General features: G+C 46.3%; 1 protein-coding gene across 5 annotated transcripts in view; it reads right to left on the reverse strand.

Moving 5' to 3' along the window:
- Epb41l5 (erythrocyte membrane protein band 4.1 like 5) overlaps positions 1–3,366 on the reverse strand; it is a 106,587-nt gene extending 103,221 nt beyond the window's left edge. For 2 of the 5 annotated variants that reach the window (XM_031380495.1, XM_031380521.1), the window contains exon 1: positions 3,149–3,366. The gene's annotated coding sequence lies outside the window, so the exon portion shown is untranslated. Of the gene's footprint in view, positions 1–2,765; positions 3,019–3,148 lie in introns of those variants that run through there. The other 3 variants (XM_031380515.1, XM_031380504.1, XM_031380528.1) reach the window with 3 other exon arrangements.
- Between the last annotated feature and the right edge of the window lie 2,634 nt (positions 3,367–6,000).

The following is a 6,000-nucleotide window of genomic DNA, read 5'->3' on the forward strand; positions in this document are numbered from 1 at the left end:
TTAGGTGGATCTCCCTGTAGCAGCCACACACACACACACACACACACACACACACACACACACACACACACACACACAAAGACTGCCATGGCTGAGGTCCTTAGGTAGATCTCCCTGTAGCAGGGAGATGGAGGGAGAATGGTTATATACATTTTCATACACTATACTATTTGAACAAGTTATTAAATTGCATAGACTTCATGTAGCAATTCTAAGTTGCAGGAACAAAAATTTTTCTTGGCCTACCTGACTTAAGAGATGTACAAATGAGTTGGGTGCTGATGGCATAGGCCTTTATCCCAGCACTTAGGAGGCAGAGGCAGGTGGATCTCTGAGTTGGAGGCCAGCCTGGCCTACACGGTGAGTTCAAGGACAGCCAAGGCTACACAGAGAAACCTTGTCTTAAAAAAAAAAAAAAAAAAAACTCAACTAACCAAGCAAACTTCACAAATGTATTTATCACAATGCAAAGAATCAAGGAAGTTATCATATACACAATGGTTGTATACATCTGTTCAACAATATAGTTGTTCCTTTGAATCCAGCACTTGAGAGACAGAGGCAGGTAGATCTCAGCCTGGTGTACACACAGTTCCAGGCCAGCAGAGGTTACATAGTGATACCTTGTCTTGAAACAAACCTGTCTTAGAGTGAAAATTAAATTTATAGAAAAACTAAGTGAAAAATCAAATAGAAAAGTGAAAATAATATTATTTTACTATGCGATATAATCCACATCCATCCATACACACATATAGAAACTACAAAACGCGGATGACTTAAGGGAGGTTCTCTCTGTAGAGAGTCAATCTAGAGGTCATAATAGTATGGATTAAGTTTTTAAATATGAAAAAAAAAAAAACCTTAAGGGTTAGGCAATAAAAAGACGTCCCCATATTCCTGTTTTCCCATCCCACCTGCCCCCAATCCTGGTCACTGCTGCAGCTGGTGGATTGGTGGATTATCAGCCTCCACAAATCTGATTCCCTTTTAAATCTTTAACAGCCCTGGCTCCTCCTCCTCCTCCTGGGCCTCTCTCTAGCCCTGCACTCTCAGCTCTGGTGCTTTGCTCAGCTCAAAAGTCTAATTCCAGAACTTTCTTATTAATGGCCTATCTTCCTAGGAAAATCTTTGTGCATTCCATCTCCCCATTCTTCCTCCTCTTGAGGAAGCTCTCTATTCCTATAGAGTCAGCTCTATATTTACACATGAAACTTTATTTCCTCAGAAAAGTACTCTCAGATCCTTGTTAGCAGGCAGGGTTTTCTTTATAACATGGAAAGAAACTGTAATTAAATACTTAATTGACTTCTGTCTTTCTTTTTACTGGCTGTCCTCCCCCTACCCCCCACCCCCACAAGGACAGGGACCTAGTCTGACTTGTTTAGTGACAAAACAGCTATCATGGCAAAGTTGCTATCATACATATTACATGTTAGACAATCAATAAGAAAACTAATGCGATAGGGTAAAATGATACATTAGAAAGTGGATATATGTGTATATATATATATATATATATATGTGTGTGTGTATATATGTGGATATGTGTATATAAGTGGATATGTATGTGTGTGTGTGTGTGTGTGTGTATGCAAATTCTAAAAGAGGCTAATAAAAGAGACTCATAAAACAACTCCAGTGCCTGGAAGGCAGAAGCAGGATTCTAGGTTCCAAAGCCAATCTGGGAGATACAATTCCAAACTAGCTTGGGCTGCATAGGGAGACTCATCTCTAAAAGCAACTGGAAATATGGGGTTCGGTGTTACAAGTTTTCTAATAAATTTAATTTCTGAGTTTTCAACAGTAAGTTTTCTTTTCAACCACAGAAATGGAAACTGAAGTGATCCATTTCCTACTTAACCAAGAGCTGCTTTTCTACCACTCCAAGCTCATACATTACTGACTTGCCAGTTGCAACTGCGCCTCCGTTTTTGGCTCTTTCTTCTGCAGTGCTGGGGACTGAACTCTGGGTATGGGTATCCATGCTTTACCACCACTGGGTATCTCGAGCCAAGCCAGTGATTTCTTTTTTAACAGTAATACTGAAATCTATAGAAAATGTCTTACCCGGGCGGTGGTGGTGCACGCCTTTAATCCCAGCACTTGGGAGGCAGACGCAGGTGGATTTCTGAGTTCGAGGCCAACCTGGTCTACAGAGTGAGCTCCAGGACAGCCAGGGCTACACAGATATATATATCTGAGAAACTAAACACAAGAACACTGCACACATAGCTTCCCAAACAACTTATCCTAACAAGACAAAAACCAGGTGTGAGTATTTAAATTTTAGCTCAGCCTAGCGCGCTCCAGAACCCGGGTTAGGTTCTTCCCAGTATCAAAAGACGAAAAAAGAAGAAAAAAAAAAAAAAAAAAAAAAAAGAACGAAGTGGGGGTTGAGGAGAAAAAGAAAAATAACAATGATCCCGAAGAGTTCATCCAGACACATACGAGTTACCCACTGCGGTAAGCAGTGCTTAGTGCCTCAGCTCATGCTGAGCGGAGCTGTGAATTACATTCATAATTTCTTGGTGGGCTTATCTCTAATTCTTAAGGAGAGAAAAAAAAAAAACAAGAAACCACTACTAGTAATTTTGAACTACTGCTCAACAACTTCGGAGCCTGGAGTCTTCTCGCCCTTAAAGCAGAGCCCGGGAGACTACAGTAGCCTTCTACCCACGGGAGAACCCATTCCCGCCCGAGGCTCGCCCCGGGCGCGTGGGGGCAGGGAGCGCCCTCGGCCTTGGCGGATCCCGGGAACGCACCTGCTTCGTCGGATTCCCAAGTTTCACTCGCCCGCGAGCTAGCTAGCTTGCAAGTCCCGTCCGGGTCTGCCCACGATCCCGGCGAGGTGACACTCGAGGCGACCTTCCCCTAATCCCACGGCTACACGGAGATCTAGGGGGAGGGGACCCGAGTTCTCCCCCCCAACGACGCGTGGGACCCCGGCAACGCGCCCGGCCCTCCGCGCCCTCGGCGGCCAGCGCGCGGTCTCGCCCGAAACTCAGCGCCCAGCCCCATTGGCCGTCGCCGCCACTCCCCTCCCTCCCAGCCCGCGGCGTCGCCCGGGGAGCCGGGCCGCCCATCCCGCACGGTCGAGAGTCTCCGCGAGCCGAGCCAACTGGACACCCGGGGGCCAAACTCTTACCTGGACTCGGGCGGGGGTGAACGCCGTGAGGCGGCGGCGACCACTGCGACTGGGACGCGCGACCCTTGGGGAGAGGGAGACGCGCAGCCGGCCGGAGGAGAGGACGGGTCTCCGGAGACGCCGGGAAATGGCGGCGCGAGGCGCGAGCCCACCCTGCGCTAATCCCCGGAGGACCCCGGCCGCCCGCGGGCACGCCCCTTAAAGCCCCATCCAAGACCCGCCCCCCGGAGGGCGGGCCGCTCCGCTCTTAAAGGGGCCATGACACCGCCCCGGAAATGGGCCTCCTGCGTCTGAATTTAAGGTGGCAAGACCAGGTGGGGCTGAGAGAAATGAAGAACTGTAGTTCCCCTTTAATCCCAATACTCCAGAGGCAGAGGCAGGTGGATTTCTGTGAGTTCGAGGCCAGCCAGGTCTACTTCCTTACAGGTCAGCCAGGACTCCATAGTGAAATCTTGTCTTTTTAAAAAAAAAAAAAAAAATTTTTTTTTTTCTGTGTATATGTATGGGTCAGGTAAAAGATATGCCACAGTCCTCCGTCTGAGAACAACTTGCAAAAGCTGGTTTTCTCCTATCATGTGGGCATAGGGAACCGAACTCAGGCCTTCACATTTGGAGTGAAGCACTTTTACCCACTGAGCATCTCGATGGCGCTTGGTTTTATATTTTGAATTTTTCACTTTCCTGGTAATATAATTTGAAAATGAAGCGTTGGGTTTGGGATACAGTTCAGTGGTAGGTAGGTTGTTAGACTAGCACCTACAAGACTCCGGATCCAACCCCCAACACAGCAAAAATGAATAGATGTTCCTATTTTTAATGTAGTCTGGTATACCTGCTTTTCTCTTACACATTTATTAACTGATCCAGCATTTGTTTAAATGCTTCCTCGCTCCCCCACCCCCACCCCAAATCCTAGAGATTAAAGTAACTTTTAGTCTGTAATGGAGAAAGAGAAAAAATATGTGTCAAGTGGAGGGAAGGGCCCTGGAGAAAACAAGGCTAGGAAAAGGAAATAACAGACTGATGCTCCGGGCACTGTGGTCACGGAATGGAGCCCAGAGTGGCAGGACGACATTCCAGTCATTCATTCTTCAGATAGTTTATCAAAATGCCTACTGTGCTGTAGGCCCTGGAGATAAGACAGATAAAGAAGAAACACAGTAGTCCCTCAAAGCTACTACAGTGGCAAGCGCCCCTTGGGTGCTGAATCATGACTTCAGGGCCAGCATTGGCTACATTGAGAGGTTCTGTCATAATTAAACAAGTTATTTCATGGTCAAGCCTGTATGGGAGAGTGGACCTACAGCCCTTGAGGCAGAAAGATCACTTAAGCCCAGAAACCGGAGGCCAATCTACCTAACACCATCTCAAAAGGAAAAAGAAAATGCTGTAGGGTACAGCTCAGTTAGTAGAATACATGAAGTCCTGGGTTCAAAACGTGTTTAATTCGAGGTTAGTAAATTACTAAAGAGAAAAGTAACAGTGGGGTGTGGGGTCTGGGAATGAAGGGTTGCAATTTCAGCAGGGAGGAAGGCTCTTAGGGCAGTGACGTTGACTTCAGACCTAAAGTAGGCGAGGAAAGAGCCCGGAAGACAACCCGGAAGAACAAAAACAGCAAGGGCAAAGGACTGTGTGGACCTATGCAAGGGCCCTAGTGAAACTAAAACAGCAAGAAGAGCCGGGCGGTGGTGATGCACGCCTTTAATCTCAGCACTTGGGAGGCAGAGGCAGGCGAATTTCTGAGTTCGAGGCCAACCTGGTCTACAGAGTGAATTCCAGGACAGCCAGAGCTACACAGAGAAACCGTCTCGAAAGAAAAAAAGGAGCAAGAAGAGCAGGTCAGGAGGGTCTGGAACAAGGGTTTCACGGGATCTTGCCAGAAAATTAGTGTTTATAGAGGGAGGATCCAGCTCATTGAAACCAGAATATAGTTTCTGGGGATTTGGCACTGTCCGTGCCTGTACCAACAGCTCTTTCTGTTCCCATGGTGTTGCTAGACTATGTCAGTCACCTATGTGGCACGTCAGCCAGGGCCAAAGGAGCAACAGCTAAGTACTACACACAGCTCTACCCATACAGCCTTGGGGTGGAGAAATTAAAAACTCAAGTTCCCTGCTGATTAGGGACAATACCAGGAAACCAGCATCGTTTCTGCTGCCTGGTACAGATTTTTAAAGCAAGAGTAGTTTCAAAAAGGCAGGGTAGGCCAGGGGATCTAGCTCATCTGGTAGATGCACACACATACAAATATAATAATTGTTATAAAATGAAATTATGCAACATCCATGTGATGGCAAATTAAGAAGAATGAGTTGGGCTGGTGAGATGGCTCTGCAGATAAAGACACTCAGGACCAAGCGGGATGACCCCAGCTTGATCCCCAGGACTCACATGGTGGAGAGAACTGACTCACGTTTTCCTCTGACCTCTACATGAGTGCTGTGCATATACATACATTATCATTCATGCCCCTCAACCCCCAAATAATAACTTTTTAAAGAATATGATAGATGTGAATATGCTAATATAGAAATATCCTACAATGAAAAATCAAGTTAAAGACACATCATACAATTCTATAAGCATAAATGTTTATGTATACACAAATATATATTTTCCCAGGAAGGAAATATAAGAAATTGAACACAGGTCATCATTGGTGTGATGGGGCTTCCTATAAAAAAATTGTGTATTTTATATGAATGCACTGTCTTCATGCACACCAAACGAGGGCATCAGATCCCATTACAGATGGTGGTGAGCCACCATGTGTGTGCTGGAAATTGAACCCAGGACCTCTGGAAGAGCAGCCAGTGCTCTTAACCACTGAGCCATCTCTCCAATCCTTCTCT

This window comes from Mastomys coucha, unplaced genomic scaffold (genome assembly GCF_008632895.1).
Source record: "Mastomys coucha isolate ucsf_1 unplaced genomic scaffold, UCSF_Mcou_1 pScaffold1, whole genome shotgun sequence".
In the NCBI taxonomy this organism is placed as follows: Eukaryota; Metazoa; Chordata; class Mammalia; order Rodentia; family Muridae; genus Mastomys; species Mastomys coucha.